This window comes from Aquarana catesbeiana, linkage group LG04 (assembly GCF_042186555.1).
Source record: "Aquarana catesbeiana isolate 2022-GZ linkage group LG04, ASM4218655v1, whole genome shotgun sequence".
Taxonomy (NCBI): domain Eukaryota; kingdom Metazoa; phylum Chordata; class Amphibia; order Anura; family Ranidae; genus Aquarana; species Aquarana catesbeiana.
The window spans coordinates 525,386,716-525,400,822 of NC_133327.1; the positions used below are offsets into that span (position 1 = coordinate 525,386,716).

General features: G+C 44.3%; 1 protein-coding gene across 2 annotated transcripts in view; it reads left to right on the forward strand.

Moving 5' to 3' along the window:
* STXBP5 (syntaxin binding protein 5) overlaps positions 1-14,107 on the forward strand; it is a 723,304-nt gene that overhangs the window by 527,474 nt on the left and 181,723 nt on the right. The window lies entirely within an intron of this gene.

A 14,107-nucleotide genomic window follows, 5' to 3' on the forward strand; every position in this document is an offset into this window, starting at 1 on the left:
AAATGAAGGCTGCACTAGGCCGAAAACCAAAACCGATACTGAAAATGTCAGTTTTTAAAAAATATTTATATTGTTATATATAATTGTATTCAACTTTTTAATTAATATCAGATTAAATTAATATGAATTTATTGTCGGCCATTATTGGCACCTTTTAGTGCAAGAAAGGTCAAGAAAAAAATGCAGTCTGCAGTCGCTAAGCATTTCTTGTATTATGTCCTCGGTCTATAACCATCTCTTCTATCATGTCTGCAATCTCTTACTTAAACACACTGCTAATAGTATTAGCAAAATTTCCATGTGGTGCACCTCTAGCAGAGCAGACATGATACAAGAGATCAATGCAGCCTCGCCAGTGCCCGTCACATGCAGCCTCGCCAGTGCCCGTCACATGCAGCCTCGCCAGTGCCCGTCACATGCAGCCTCGCCAGTGCCCGTCACATGCAGCATGCCAGTGCCCAGAAGCCTCACCACTGCTCATCATATGCAGCCCTCCAGTGCCCATCATATGCAGCTTGCCAGTGCCCAGCAGCCCCACCAGTGCCCATCATATGCAGCTTGCCAGTGCCCAGTAGCCCCACAGTACCCATCATATGCAGTTTGCCAGTGCCCAGCAGCTTTACCAGTGCCTATCATATGCAGCCTGCCTATGCCCGCATCAGCGGCGATCTCCGCGTGTCGCGCAGCTGGATTTTAATTGCCTGGGCCGCAGTAACAATGTCCCACCTCCTGTAATCACGTCACGCTGATTCAATGTCCATCCATTGGATCAGTGTGCCATCTATGACAGGAAGCGGGACATTGTTACTACGGCCTGACAGTTAAGCTCCGTGACACACGGAGATCACAGCGAGGGGGGAAGAGAGGAGGAGGGAGTGGAGGACTGGGCGCACCAGGATGACACTCCCGCAATGGGTGGCACCCGGGGCGGACCACGCCCCCTCTCGGTATCGGCTTTTTTTTTCATTCGGCCAAATGAAAAAAGTTTTTGGCCGATTAATTTTCGGCAGCCGAAATTTTGGTGCACCTCTACTTTTATACACACGCTAATTACAAACAAACAGATCACAGGTGAGGATGGTTAGCATTAATAGCCATTCAAACCCCTTTGTGTCAACTTGTGTGTATGTTATCAGGCCAAAATCACCAGAGTATGTAAACTTTTGATCAGGGTCGTTTGGGTAGTTTCTGTTGTCATTATGATTTAAAAAGAACACAGTTGATTGATAATAAATGGCTTCAGCCAAACACTAACCATGAGTAAAAAACATTTTTGTTATCATTCATATTCTCTGAAAAATGGCCAAGAAATCATAAATTCTGCCAGGATATGGAAACTTATGAGCACAACTGTACTTCTAGCTGCAACATAGGCAAAGTATTACCACCCCAATTTAAAAAAAGTTGGGATAAAGTGTAAAATCTACAAAAAAACAGAATGCAAAATTTGCAAATCTCATAAACCCATATTTTATTAACAATAGAAAATTGAAAACATGTTAAATTGTTTTCACTGAAAATGTACAATTTTATGGAGAAAAAAAGGGTAATTTTGAAATTGATGGCAACACATCTTAAAAAAAAAAAAAAAAAAAAAAAAAAAAAAAATTTGGACAGGGCAATAAAAAGCTAGCAAAGTATGGGGGCGTGGCCTGCTGCAAACCAGGATGGCTGCCTGAAGTCCGAGCTCCGCTCCACGGCCTGGTAAACAGCAACCCCAAGCTACCATCCTTCCCGCTGCTCACACCACAACAGCGGGGAAGGATCGGGGAACCACTCGGGCACACTGATGCAGCGGTACAAGCCGCCAAACCCCCGCCGTCTCACCGACTATTATCCGCCAGCCGCCGCCATGCAGAAGGCCCAAGATGGCGCCGATGAAGGAGACGGCGCCCGCTCCAACAACAGCACAGAGGACCTGCAGCCTACCTCCTCAGCACTCCCTCTCCATGGCACTGTGACCACCTCAAAGGACTGGGACAGCATGGACATTCACCCCCCTCCAGAGGATTCCCCAGGAGGACTGCAACAGGAAAGAGGTAAGAGGCTGGCTACCTCCCCTGCACATTCCCCCAACAAAGAGCCTCATGCAAAGAAGCAGCTGTGGTCCCATGTTGTTGCAGGGACACACAGCGCCCAAAATACTCCCTCCCTGGCTGCTATACCTGTCACTGACAATACAGTGTCTGAAGCTATGCTGAAATCTATGCTTCTTACACTGCAGCAAGATCTGCATAGAGAGCTCCAATTGTCATTATCACAGATGCATGATAAAATAGACTGCCTAGAAGAGCGCACAGACGCTCTAGAAGAAAATCTGCAAGACTACTCTAAGGCACACAACGAATTGTTAGATGCTCATGAGCACCATTCGGAAGAAATTCACCGTATCAAAATGAAACTGGCGGATTTAGAAGACCACTCTAGGCGGAATAACATCAAATTCCGGGGCATCCCGGAATCGGTTAAACCAAACGAAATAACTCCCTACTTGCAACAGCTTATCTCGCCCCTACTCCCACGCCTCAACGCCCGCGACACTTTAATTGACCGAGCCCACAGAATTGCCAAACCGCCACACCTCCCTGATGATATCCCCAGAGATATCTTGGCACGTATTCATTTCTTCCATGTGAAGGAACAAGTTCTCTCCGCCGCCAGATCCGTGACACCCCTGCCAGCCCCTTACAACAATGTCAAGCTGTTCACTGATCTGTCCCCGGCTACAATGGAGATGCGTAGAGCATTCGCCCCAGTGACTTCCATACTCCAACAAAGAAAAATAACCTACAAATGGGGCTTCCCTACAAAATTGCTGGTCACTCACCAACAAAAGATAGTGCCTCTTCTCTCCCCGAAGGATGGCTACAAAAAGCTCACCAACTGGGGTTTTCTCCCCATTGCTCCCAGAGAAGCGGAACATGCTACTCCCTCCTACAAGTCATCTGACTCCAGAAATGTGGCGAATAAAGCTTCCAAAAAGACCTAACTTTGATGCAAGCCCGGATCCCCAGATCTACCTATATCCAGCCTGGGCGCCACATCTATTCCTCTTCCTCACCACCCCTCAGGTTTACAGTTGTGCTAAGCACACGTTTTTTGTCTCTGTTTTTTTTTTTTTTTTTTTTTCTTATTCTCTGTTCCTTTTTTTTTGATTACAGCAAAGAGTAATTAGCATTGATTATAAATTTCTCCTAAAATTGTAGACTGTTTGTATTAAGCATCTGGTTTTGGCAATATACTTGTACCATATACGGCATTTAATTATCTAACTGTGTATTCACACCCATCAACAGTAGGTGCGGTCTCTCTCCCTCTGCCCAGGCCCTCACAACTACAATACCAATATGGCACTCTCGATTACCTCCCTCAACGTTAAAGGCCTAAACTCACCATTTAAACGCAACCTCTTATGGAAAGAAGCAATACAACAACGAGCAGACATAATCTGCGCCCAAGAAACACACTTTACTAAGCTCAATCAACCCCAATGTAGTCACAAAAAATATCCCCATTGCTTCTTCGCAAGTGCCCCTAAAAAAAGAGAGGAGTAATGATTGCCATAAACGCAGCAATAAACTTTAAGCTTCATCACTGTGACAGTGACGAAGATGGCAGATTCTTAATCCTATCAGCCACATTTGACAACCGCCCTCTCACTATAGTCAATGTTTATGCCCCCAATACAGCACAAAAAAGATTTTATGCCACTCTCTTTGCCAAATTAGCCCTTTACAGATCTTCCCCCCTGGTAATGTGTGGAGACTTTAATGAAGTAATTGACCCTACACTAGATACCTCCAATCCCACGAGAAATAGGCCCTCAGCAATATCAAATATCCTCCAAAAAGAAGACCTTTATGATATATGGAGGTGCATGCACGATGAGGAGAGAGACTACACCTACTTTTCCCCCCCACATCAATCTTATTCCCGTATTGACCTATTTATTACAGATAAACACCTACTACAAGCTATCACTACCTCCACCATAGGCACTATATCATGGTCTGACCATGCTCCAGTCACGATCAAAATAGCATCCCCCTCCCAAACCACTAGACACACGGTCTGGAGACTAAATACCTCCCTTCTCAACAACCCCGTCTTTGAGTCTCAAATACAATCCGAGATCGATAACTACTTCCACCAAAATGTCAATTCTGTAACTGACTGTGCTATTGTTTGGAATGCTCATAAAGCTTGTCTACGGGGTCTTTTCATTAAACTTGGAGCCCAGGCTAAAAAACAACACTCCTCTATAACAGAGTCCCTCCTGAAACAAATTCGATCTCTTGAAAAAATAAACAAGAAATCCACCACTAAGACTACCTCTTCAGAACTCAAAAAACTGAGATCCCAACTCAGTAGTCACCTTCACAAAAATTTTGATTACTTTATCAAACGACTACGACTTCAGATATACTCATCGGCCAATAAATCAGGAGCATTTATGGCCAAACAATTCAAAAAACAACTTTCTAATAAAAAAATTTCATTTATCACAAATCCCCAGGGCAAACACCTGACCAACCCACTAGACAATGCCAAGGAATTTGGTAATTTCTACACCAAACTTTACAACCTTACGAAAACAGACCCCCATCTCACACCCACCCAAGATGATATAAAGAAATTTTTATCCTCTATCTCCCTCCCCTCGATCTCCCCAGAGCAACTAGACTCTCTCACGACTCCCTTTTCACAGACTGAAATTCAAAAAGTGATAAACAACCTACCCCTACATAAAGCACCGGGACCTGACGGACTACCCAACGAATATTATAAACATTTTGCTCAACCCTTAGTCCCCCACCTATGTGCCATGTACAATCAATTTGCTACTACAGGCATAATCCCTAGGGAATCTCTCGATGCCCTAGTGGTCACCATCCCCAAACCGGGGAAACCCCCAGACAATCCAGCCAACTACAGACCAATCTCACTCCTCAACACAGACACCAAAATCTATGCTAAATTGTTAGCACAATGCCTTTCCACCATCATCCCCCAGATTATTCATCCCGACCAAGTAGGATTTGTACCCGGCAGACAAGCCTCAGATGGTACTAGACGTTTCATTGACCTTATCCAATGGACGGAGCACACTCGAACGCCTTCTCTCTTCCTATCTTTGGACGCAGAGAAGGCGTTCGATAGGGTATACTGGCCATATATGGAGGCAGTACTCCAAAAATTTGGTCTTTCGGGCACCTTTCTCTCTGCCATACTAGGCCTATACACTCACCCATCTGCACGCATTTGGACGTCAGGAGTTGTTTCCAACCCATTCCAAATCACTAATGGCACGAGACAGGGGTTCCCCCTGTCCCCCCTAATTTTTGCCATGATTATGGAGCCCCTAGCACAAATTATTAGATCTGACCCCTCGATTACAGGAATAACAATTGGACAGACCGATCATAAAATCGGTCTGTACGCAGATGACGTGATTATTGCTCTAACTAATCCACTGTCGTCTCTCCCAGCAGTCCAATTAATCCTTGACAAGTTCAGCGCAGTATCAATGTACAAACTATATCATAGTAAATCCCTAATGCTTAACCTAGGCCTTGATTCTCAAACTCTAAATACCATTACCACTAGCTCCCACTTTGCTTGGGCTTCCAACTCCTCTCTCCCATACTTGGGTATCCAATTAACTTTCCCAAGCCGAATGCTACTAAGAATTAATTTTGAAGACCTCGTGGACAAGCTCACTCAACTAGCAAAGGATCTAGGTAGGGTTCCAGCCTCATGGGCTGGTAGGATAGCTCAGACAAAAATGTATTTACTTCCCCATGTCCTATATTTTTTCCGTACACTGCCTCTTCCTCTAGCGCAAATTCAAATAAAAAAAATCCAAGGGATCATCAACGGATTCATTTGGCAACAAAAGAGACCTAGAATAAAAAAAGCTATACTCACAACCCCAGTTCAACATGGAGGACTGGGCGCCCCAGATATTCAAGCCTACCACCGAGCAACTATCCTAGACCAACTGAAAACATGGTGGTCAGACAAACACCACACTACCTGGAAACAAATTGAATCCAACCTACTACCCACGGATACTAAAAACTTCCTAGCCGCATTGTGGCTCAACCCCCACCCCAAAAGATACCCTCTTGATACTATCACATCCTCCACGAGAATTTGGACTTCAATACTGCAACTCAAGGGAGGGATATCAATGGACACCCTGACCGCAATACCCATTGAGGCAATACACCTCATCTCCCCGGACTTACCTCTCTCAGAATGGACAAAAGCCGGCATCTCCCATCTAGGTATGCTCTTTCCATCATCAACTATGTTTTCATTTGAGCAATTAATGCACAAATACGGATTACCCAAACACACGTTTTTTCTCTATCTAAGGATCAGATCTAGCTTATCAAAAATTTCCTGGACAACTGCAGACGATATCTCACTCCCAATACTCAAATTTTACAATATAGCTATACCCAAGACCAAAGGAATCTCCTTTATGTACAAGCTACTCACTAAACCAACTACTAACCATCTGGCTTCTTCCGTAAAGTACTGGTCCTCTCTGTCAGACCAACTACCTTCACAATGGCCAAAAGCCCTCACACTGCCCCTACGCCTGTCGCATTGCATTAATCACTGACAGGCAGCACAAAAGCTTTTTCACAAATGGTACTTCACCCCAGAAAGGCTGGCGAAAATATACCCGAACACCTCCCCAAATTGTTGGAGGGGTTGTGCTCAAATTGGTTCTCTTTCACATATATGGTGGGAATGCCACCTAATCAAGAATTTCTGGAGACAGGTACACAATCTAATTGAAGCTTTATGTGGTACACCCCAATGTCTGTCCCCGCTTGACCTACTCCTAGGTCTCTCGATCCCAACAATGCCCACCCATCGACAAACAATGGTCACACATATTCTCATTGCCGCAAGACTAACAATCGCGAAAAAATGGAAATCAGCCGACCCGCCAATACTTAAAGATGCTATTAACCTACTCAACCAACACTTTCAGATGGAATTCTCTTTTGCCAAAGCCAACATGTCCATTGAGCGCTTCAATAGAAACTGGCACCCCTGGATTTTGGACTCTAGAAGTACACCACTCTTGTAATAGCCCAACCCCTAGCTCACCTAGCTTTTACATCAGCCTCTACTATCTTATTACGGTCTCACGGTCACTTATTAAAACACGTAATATAGGGTACAATGTCATACCATGATTTAGGTTACACAGAGATGTTCCCCCCAATCAGTACGTAACTTACTAGTACAATAACCCGTTATACTACCATAGTTGTCTGTAGTATGCTTGTTTACTTATTACTCACCGATTGTTTTTTTGTTTGCTTTAGATCAATCAAAATTACACTTAAATAAGCTCTTTTCTCATTGCCGTTTGTATAAATGCTAAGACGCCAGGGTATGCCCAATTGGCGATGTTTCTGTACTTTTCTTTTCTCTTTGAAAAACATAATAAAAATCTTAAAATTTAAAAAAAAAAAAAGCTAGCAAAGTATGTAGTACATGGAAGAGCTGGAAGAATATTTTGCAGCCAATTAGGTTAATTGGCAACAGGTCAGTAACATGATTGAGTATAAAAAAAAGCATCTTAAGCATCGTACACCTGATCAGCCAACTTTCACCAAATCACATGATTTTTTCACCTCTTTACCGCCACCCTTCAACTTCTGTATTGTCTGATCTTTTGCATTGGTTCTGAGCATGCGTGTTTGTACTTTTGACTAAAGTCCGATGGATTTGTGTACACACGATCGGACTAGCCGACGTAGGACTTTTGTTGCAGGAAAGTTTGTTTGCACAGCCAAAATTTGTCCGGTGGAGTGTTCACACGGTCGGATCTTGCCTTAAAACAGGTAATTTGCATGTTTGTTGACAAAAAGTCAGATTGTGTGTATGGGACTTTAGAGAGTCAGTGTCTTAGAAGTAAAGATGAGCAGAGGTTCACCAATCTGTAACAAGCTGCATCTAAAAATTGTTGAACAATTTCAGAATAATGTTCCTCAATGTAAAATTGAAAAACCTTTTAAATATATAATCTACAGTACATAATATGAATAGATTCAGAGAATCTGGAGAAATCTGTGTGCAAGGCTGAAACACAATGTTCAAGGACTGTGGTCTTCAGGCCCGCAAAAAGCACTGCATTAAAAACACATGATTCTGTGATAAACATCACTGCATGGGCTCACGAATACCTTCAAAAAATCACTGCATACAATGTTCTCCATGTTATCCAAAATGCAACAAAAATGCAAAGCTCTATCTAAGCTGCAACATCTGAACATTCAGAAACTCTGCTGTCTTCTCTGCAACAGACCATTTTAATTTAGTTCTGGCCCAAAGTGGAAAACTGTTCTGTGGTCAGATAAATGGAGATTTTACTTTTTGACAACCATGGGTGCTAGGTTTCTCAGAACTAAAAGAGGAGAGGCACCTTCTAGGTTATCAGCACTCAGTTTAAAAATCTGCATCTGTGATGGTATGAGGGTGCATTAGTGCATATGGGTTGAGCAGCTTGCACATCTTGAAAGGCACCATCGATGCTGAAAGATATATCCCACTTTTAGAGCAGCATATGCTCCCATCCAGATGACACCTTTTTCAGAAAAGGCCTTACATATTTCAGAAGGAAAATATTAAGCCGCATACTGCATCTACAGCATGGCTTTCATAGTAAGAGTGCGGATGATCACGTGTGGACTTGGAGCGCTGCTCGAAGCTGGAGGATAACTGGTGTCCCTATCAGTACTCAGAAAGCAGAAGGTGTCGGTCACAAATTCAGAAGCGTGGACATTTGTTGGGTAGGACGCCGCTCAAAACCGATTGGAGTGAAATGAATCTATATAAAATAGATACTACTTAGGAATAATGTGAAGGAGGGAATTAAAATAGGGTCTGACGAATGCAGATAGAGGGGGAAATTTTCTGTTTTGTTTTTGTATTTTTCTCTACACAAATGTGTCGGGTGGGGTAATGTGATAAGTGTTTTTTATTTTTTTGTTGTAAAAATTATTTGATAAAAAAAAGACCCAGTGCTTCAGATGTGGAGATGGCTGTGTTATGGCCTTAGCCAGCAGTGCTCTGGCCACGCCCCCTGACATGTTTTGCCCCCCCCCTCCCGGGAGGCTAACATGTCAGGGGGAGTGGCCGGAGCAGCACAGGCTGAGGGCCATACACAGTCATAGCTACATCTGAAGCACTGGGTCAGATTTAAGCGGCGTCATACCCCACAGGAGAGTCTGGTTGCTTAACTGGCCTGCCTGCAGTCCAGACCTTTTACCAATTGAATCTTGAATCTAAAAATACAACAGACGACCCAGGACTGTTGAGTAGTTAGAATCCTATATCAGACAAGAATGGGACAACATTCCTCTCCCAAAACTCATGCAACTGGTCTCCTCAGTTTCCAGACGTTTACAGACTGTTAAAATAAAAGGGGTTGCTACATTGTGGTAAACATGGCCCTGTCTCAACTTTTTTGAGACATGTTGCTACCATTAGTTTCAGAATTAGCATTTTATTTATAAATTAGTACATTTTCTCATTTTAAACATTTGATATGTTTTCTATTTTTTTGTTGTGACTAAATATGGGTTTGTGAGATTTGCAAACCATTGCATTCTGTTTTTATGTAGATTTCACACAGCATCCCAACATTTATGGAATTGGGGTTGTAAAAGATTAAAGAAAAAGTAAAGACTCTGCACACTTTTATATAGTGATAATAGGATTTTTTCATCATACTTACCTGTAAAATCCTTTTCTTTGAGTACATCATGGGACACCGAGTCAGGCTAATAGTCATTACCTCCTGGGTTCTACTCCATCTCCAGGTGAATGGACACTGGTAGACCAAAGGTCTTTAGACAGGAAGTGATCCCCTATATAACCCCTCCCATACAGGAAGTACTTCAGTTTTGTAGCAAGCACTGAATCCTCAAAAAAGAGGGGAGGGATCTCTGTGTCCCATGATGTACTCAAAAGGTTTTTACAGGTAAGTATGACGAAAAAATCTTTTTTTTTTTTCTTTTTCACACATCATGGGACACAGGCTAATATTCATTACCTGCTGGGATGTCCCAGAGCAATAGCCTTGAGGGGAGGGAGACACCCTGCCAAACAATAGTAATCAGAACTTATACGGCAGCTCGAATATCCACTTGATAACATTTTGTGAACGTATGCACTGAAGACAAGGTAGCAACCTTACAAATCTGAGCCACAGATACCTGATGGTGAAAAGCCCAGGAGGTTCCTACACCCCGGTAGAATGAGCTTTCGCCCTAAAGGGAGGAACTTTATGTTTCAGACCGTAGGCCCGAATGATCAATTGACGGACCCAATTGGCAATGGAAGCCTTGGAAGCTGCCTGCACCTTCTTGGGTCCTTTTGGTAAAAGAAAAGTCTGATCCTTGCACCTCTGCAGATCTAGACAAATAAATCTGCCCGGACAACGTCCAAAGAATGCAGTCTCTCTTCCGCCAAACGAGGCTGAGAGAAAAAAGAAGGCAAAATAATGTCCTTATTTAAATGAAAGGCTGACACAACTCTTGGCAAAGAGGATGGAACAGGTCATAACACGACCCTGTTGTGGTGAAGGATCAAGTATGGTTCCCTGCACGAAAGGGCTGCCAACTCCGACACCCTTCTAGCCAAGGTGATAGCCATTAGGAAGGCTAGCTTGCATGACAACAAGTCTAATGTAATTTCCTTAATAGGTTCAAATGGTTGCTTCTGTAACAGACACCAAATTCAAGTCCCAGGGACACATAGGTGACCTAATGGGGGGGGAGCAAGCGAGTTGCCCCCCTGCAAAAGGGTTCGGATCAGTGAATGGGAAGCTAAAGGCCTTTGGAAGAATACTGATAGGGCCGAAACTTGACCTCTGTACTCAAATTCCACAGCTGACTGTAGAAAAGAGAGAATTCTCCCAATCGCGTATTTCCGAGGATGCCTTTTTCTGGCTTAACACCAAGCAATATAAGTCTTCCAGACCTTATGATAAATCTTCCTAGTGACCGCTTTTCTAGCATTCACTAGGGTAGACACTACTGGTCCCGAGATGCCACGGTCCTTTAGTACCCTGGCTTCAATAGCCATGCCGTCAAATTTAGAGACTGTAAACTGGGGTGGAATATAGGACCTTGAGACAGTAGATTGGGACGACATGGAAGCGTCCATGGACTGTCTATTGTCTCACAATCTCCAGGAACCAGGGCCTTCTGGGCCAGGCTGGTGCCACCAGAATGACTGGAACCCCCTCTCTCCGAATCCTGCGCAACAAATGTGGAAGGAGATGGATCGGAGACAAAGCATAAACCAGGGAGTACTGGCTCCATGGAACTATTAGAGCATCTGCTCCAATTGCCAGAGAATCTCTTGTTCGGCACACAAACTACTGTAGTAGTTGAACCTGGATGCCAGTAGGTCGACCTCTGGCCATCCCCAACATTGGCAAATTTCCTGGAACACCTCTGGGTGTAGGGACCATTCCCCCGGGCAGATCAGCTGCCATCAAGATAATCTGCCTTCCAGTTCTCTACTCCCGAGATATGGACTACCAATATAATTGGCACATGTCCCTCTGCCCAGGCTAGTATGTGGTTCACCTCTTTCAGAGCTGAACGACTCCTGGTACCGCCTTGGTGGTTTATATAGGCCGCTGCAGTGGCATTGTCGGACTGAACCCTGATAGGGCAGTCCTGAAACTCCACCATTCAGGACCGTAGGGCCAGACGTACTGCCCGTAATTCCAGGATGTTGATGGGCAGGATCTGTTCTGTCCCTGACCATTTCCCCTGAGCTGTGAGCCCTTCTAGGGTTGCTCCCCAGCCTGAGAGACTGGCATCTGTAGTCAGTACTCTCCAAGTTACTGGGAGAAAAGGATTTTCCTTTTCGTAGGTTCTGATTCTGCAACCACCAGTTTAGGCTTAAGCGTGCCTGAGGAGATAAGCACACTGGATAATCCAGGGCTTTTCCTCTTCTGTTTCAAGCCAACAAGATGTCTTGTTGTAAAGGCCTGGAATGGAACTGTGCATAGGGCACTGCCTCGAAGGAGGATACCATCCTCCCTAGAAAACTCATACAGAGCCAAATGGAGGGTTGTCTGGTGCTCCTCATCTGATACACCTGAACTTTCAGAACACAGATCCTTACAAGTGGCAAGAATACTCTTGCTTGGACCATGTCTAGGATCAGACCTAAATACTTTAGACTTTGAGCTGGTTTCAAGGCTGACTTTTTGGCATTATTGATCCAGCCTAAGCTTTTCAAATACCTCACTGTGTATATTATGCTCTGTTCTAGAGCCTGTAATGAGTGATCTCTGAGCAGGAGGTGGCCCAGATACTCGAGCACCTTGGGCCCTTAAAAGACGCAGTACTGGTGCTAGCACCTTTGTGAACACCCGGGGAACTGTAGCAAGCCCGAAGGGTAGAGCCACAAACTGAAAATTAGGTTCCTCTACTGCAAAACGTAGAAACCTCTGAGGCTGAAAGATAGGTACGTGTAAATACACATCTCTTATCGATGGAGGCTAGAAAGTCTCCCCTCTGGAGTGAGGTTACTACTGAGCAGACAGACTCCATCCTAAAGGACTGTATCAATAGATACTTGTTCAGGGATCTTGGGTCCAAAATGGACCTTATGTCCCCGTTTGGTTTCTGAACCGTAAACAGGTTTGAGTAAAACCCTGTGCCCCTTTCTAATACAGGAACCTCTACAATCACTCCTTGGCCACCAAACAACAGCTGCTGAGCACAACGGCACTCTTGCGACTGTACGTGCCCCATGGTGAACCGAGGCGAAATGGCGCACCACTATCATACAGGTAAAAAAACAGTCAGACACAAGCTAAAAAGATACACCTTGCAAACACCCACAGCTAGCCCAAAATTCCCCCATATGGTCACCACACACAGGTGTCCAGCCTTTAGCTAGCTTGACTGATTTTTACAATCACTGGGACACCCCACAATAAAAAAAGGGGTTTTACTTACCTGTCCAGGCGCAGGGCCAGAGCCCAATCATCACCCTTCACGGCAGGTTCCTGTAGCTTGAGGACCTTCAAGGACTGGGTACCCTTTTCATGTTTAGGGTCCACTCCCTTGAACCTGTGCAGCACCCTGCAGGAATGCCTTAGCGCTGTAGTGTCCAGGATTCCACTACGCAGGGTCCAGCAACCGGAGGCCGCATTACAGGCAAAACCTTGCGGGATCTTGAGTCTTCTTTGCGAGGCTCAGGTACCATTTAAGCATATAAAGCCTGTGTCAAATGGATCCGATCGGTCAATACCTTGATTCATTTAAGAACCATTTGTGGGACTAGAGACCTGGAGCTCAGAGAGCTCAAATCATGCCATCCACCTTGCAGACACTGGTAAAAAAAAACTGAAGTGCTTCCTGTGTGGGAGGGGTTATATAGGGCAGTGGTCATCAACCCTGTCCTCAGGGCCCACTAACAGGCCAGGTTTTATGTATTACCTTAGGGAGATGCAGACTAGAATACTGCAATCACTGAGCAACAAATGATATCTCCTGTGATGTATTTCAGTTATCTTGCAAACCTGGCCTGTTAGTGGGCTCTGAGGACAGGGTTGATGACCACTGATATAGGGGATCACTTCCTGTCTAAAGACCTTTGGTCTAACAGTGTCCATTCACCTGGAGATGGGGTATAACCCTGCAGGTAATGAATATTAGCCTAACTCTGTGTCCCATGATGTATGAAAAAGAAATAGGGTTACAGTGCTACTCGCTCTGTTGTAATGAAATCGGACAGCAATGTTTATTTTGTCAATGAACAGAAGATGTTTGATCTGTATGAAAAAATACTGGTTTATGCTGCCAAAATTCCAGTTATCTTGAAAGTTCCTGTGACCTCTGAAGTGCTATCTGAAGCACTGTTGATTAGGGCTGCCTATTTCTTCTGTGAGCTACAGAACAGCCCCTATGTTATGGAGAGGTGGTGTTCTGTAGTCCTAATAAAAGCTGCAAGCACCCAATGACTGTGTAATATGGTTTGCCCAAATCCCTGTAGCTGAACCTATGACTGGAAAACTTGGGTTGTGGCAAGTGGAAGATAACAC